The sequence below is a fragment of the Perissodus microlepis genome, chromosome 22 (genome assembly GCF_051167445.1).
Source record: "Perissodus microlepis isolate ML-2025 ecotype Zambia chromosome 22, ASM5116744v1, whole genome shotgun sequence".
Taxonomy (NCBI): domain Eukaryota; kingdom Metazoa; phylum Chordata; class Actinopteri; order Cichliformes; family Cichlidae; genus Perissodus; species Perissodus microlepis.
Window position 1 is genome coordinate 364,121 of NC_140481.1, and position 3,883 is coordinate 368,003.

The window sequence follows — 3,883 nt, forward strand, 5'->3', positions numbered from 1 at the left end:
AAGTTCTCATTGGTCGTTTTCTTCTTCTGTTGCTTTTAATTGAGATCGTACTATTAGAAGTGTGCTATGTCGCCGCCTGCTGCATTTAGTTTGGAAACGCTGACATCCGGGGAAATTTTTTAAAAGATGCTGTAAAATTACAAAGTGGATTTGTATTGTGGTAAAAACCTGTATTTTACGGAAGACTCGAGTCAAAATGTTGTACATTTTACAGTTTGCTGTTCTGTTCAACAGTGTTGTGTTATGTTGGGGGGTTTTTTCTTCTTCTTTTTCACAACCCAGTTATACAAATGAAGGCAGGCTGTATAATAAAATCACTCTCTGTATATTAAAGTACAGTTAGACAAGGATCTGGAATATGAACTGTTAATTACGCCCATCCTTGTGGACTAGTTTGTTTGTGGACTTAGTTTGTCTGTTTGTTATTTTATCTTGTGCTTTTGTTTTTATTGTTCTTTATTTTGTCTTTGTTCTATTATGTGTTTTATTCTATTGTTAAGTATCTTGAAAGACATTTTATAAATAAAATGTATTATTATTAGTAGTAGTAGTAACTTTTTTTTTATAAGTTACTAGTGAGTAACTTATACCAAAGTGTTCAAATATCCAGTAAGTGAGTGCACTAGCGTATGCTAGTACTCTAGCATGAGAGAATAGGTTGTCTAATACTCAGGGTAGGGTAAAGGTAATATCTCTCCATACTGTCTCCGTTTTGGAACAAGTGCTTGCATACCCTGATAAACCCCCAGGAAACTGAGGCTTAACTGTGGCTGTAAAGCAGCTGATACAGATCTTACAAAGGTATAATCCACAGATAATCCAATCTGCACTTATACCTTTCAAAGCTGCTCTGTCTTCCAACCTGAGCTTGGCCAGAATCAAAGCAAATATTACTGTCTGATGCCCAACACAAGTCATTTTTGTAATAAAGAGCTAGCTCATTTAAAGTCTTCAATGTCAACACAAGTGAAGATGGCCAACAAAATAAACCTATCAGAGAGCTTGTACATTCTTACAAAGAAGAAATGTCCTGCTGAGCAAAACAAACTGCAGAAGATACGCACCAGTGTCTCAAGGCAAAGAAACACTCTTCAGTTGTCCTCTGAATACCTTCACAGAGTGACAACTGTAAACAAAGGTTTCAAGAACAAAATATTATTGCAAATAAAAGATATTGTGACCCTATTTTCCTTTCATTTGACACCTTTTAGTTTATGTGGGGGTAGTTTGTCCTACATTTCTGTTAATCACCTGCACACAATCCTGATTTGTGATCAGCAGATGACGAAAAATCATTAATTATAGACGAAAATTAGAAGGGGCACGTTATATACTTGATTAACAATGTGACAAACTTTCATATTTGAATCCAGGTGAAAAGACTCCTTGTATTCAATCGCACATTATCTGGTCATGTTATGTTTATTAATTCCTTCCAAGGGCATAGATTTGGCATGGACGGAAGGGACATGTCCCCACCAATATCCAGCAATTATTGAATTGTCCCCACCAATAATTTAAACTCTTCGAGTAAAAAAAAACAAACGCGATAGAAAGGGGGGGGGGGGGGGGTGTCAACGTCTCATTCAACCAGCGGAGCAGAAAGAGTTAAATTACGTCCTCTACTGGAGTCCGTCATGTGACAAATATGGCCAATGTGATTGGCTGAGCCTTTCAGGGAGCTCTGTTTCGTTTTAGCAGCGGCAAGCCTGCGCTGCGAGGAGGAGAGGAGGACGGCAGCAAAGAGGAAGAACCTGGATATAAGAAAGTATTTTTCAAAGAAACCTGTAAGTCACTTAAAGTCAAGTTCACTCATAAAATGTGTCCGTCACAATAACGTTACAGGCTGTGCTAGGCTTTGGCCCACATCAGTCTAAAACCGTATGTAACCATGAATAACGTGTTTTGGAAACTAACTGCACAGCAGGCAGCACTATTAGTTCTCTCAGTCTCAGAGCAGCATTTCTAATTTTGATTGAAACTGTCAGAGAAAACGGAGCCTCGAGCAGCCAGGATATTAGTTTACAGAGGCTGTTAAAATTATATGTCTAACGTTAAAATGTTGGTGACACAATAATTTCTTCCTAATGGCACTGACGTATTCATAGGGTTAATATTTGAGACAAAATATCATGAGGTAGTCATGATTTTGCAAATATTCCACCTTGTAGTGCGGTTTGCACAAATTGTTTCAAAAATGCACTCAGCCTACAAACATTACTGATGAGTCAAGATCTGCACAAAGTGACAGAAACACTGAAGCAGCTCCACATTTATTCTTATTGTCATGTATGTCCTATTTGTCAGGTGACAGAAGAACCAACACAAAGCTCAGAGAGCAATGGTGATACAAGGTCACAGGTGAAACTGGATGATGACCTGTTGGTTCATGACTGTATTTGAAGCACATGTGTGACTGCATGTATGTGGAATGTCTCACTGTTATTCATCAGGTGACAGAGGCAGCTCTGCCCTGTTGTAGCTCAGACAGAGGTGAAGAGGCGAGGTCACAGGTGACTGACTGATGATTTGGTGCTGTAGATTAACTAGTTAGGCTGCCGATGTAAATTGATTCATTAGTGTATATTTGACAAAGAATCTGAATTCACATATCTCACTTTTTATATGGCACGAATTCATGTGTTATTTTATCAGGTGACAGTATGTCCTAGTGCAGTCAGAGGGGAAGAGCCAGGGCCTAAGGTGAGGCAAAGCAAGGATATAATAATTTTAATCCGAGGATAAAACGCAGGTACTGAGGATGAAAGAAGCTTCAGTGCTCTCAGAAGACTAAAAACATGGCTAAGGTCAACAATGACTCAAATGAGATTAAACAATGCTGCTGTATGTCCACCAGGAGAGACTGGACAGTATAGCTGGAAAACCAATATGCCAGCAGTTTATCTCAGTTAACGAGAGGAGCAGGCATGTGTTTGGCTCCTTCACATAGTGGACATTGAGTTGTTGTGTGGGACATGTCTGTTGCTGTAACAGTAGTTCATGTTTAGAATAAAAAATCCCAGCTCACTGATCTGATCGGGGCAATGGTGCCTAAAATGTTGCATAATTTTGCTGAGAGATCTTTTACTTTGTGGTAATCTTAGATGAGTAGTTTTATGGACAGAAACCAGCAATTTAAAGCTATTTTTATTTTTGCATGATACCTGATTTATATGGAATATGACTGAAGTAAGCTGAAGTCTAAAATACTTAGTCATTTTTTAAATACTAATTTAACATTATATAATTCACATATAAAACTATGAATTGTGATTTTAAATGGCTTAAAAGCATGTAGAATAGCATATATAGGCAAGTATAGTTCTCCTTTTTTTTTTATCAAGAAGCAAAGACAAAAAGGAAAAAAAGGAAACAGGGCAGGGTTCGGTGGCTGAATCATCCGTCCCCACCAATGCCAAAACCAAATCTACGCCCTTGATTCCTTCAATCAGTGCCCTAAGTGGTCTCAGTCAGAGTTGTTACTGATGTCTTTGGTTATGGACATTATTCCTGTATCTGCTGCAACCTTCAGCCAAACGGGTCAGGTTAGCTGTGTCAGCTCATAGACAGAGGTTTAATACTAGAAAGCCTAAAAGGCATTAAATATGGATACATTTAGCTGTAAACACACATTTGTTTGTTTTGATCAAGTAAACAATATACAAAGTTTATTTAGTGCAGAAAAAAGAAAAACTATACAAAATAAAGCTGATACATTTCAATATTGTTTCACCTGTTCTGATTCAGTTACATGAATTAGTGGGGGCTCCATCAGGACAAGAATATGGTGTTGCTGAAATCCTGCTTGATTTTATTCACACACAACTTTCTGCTGACTATACATCAGCGCTGTGCATCCAAGCAGCCAAAGAGAAAAACAGGA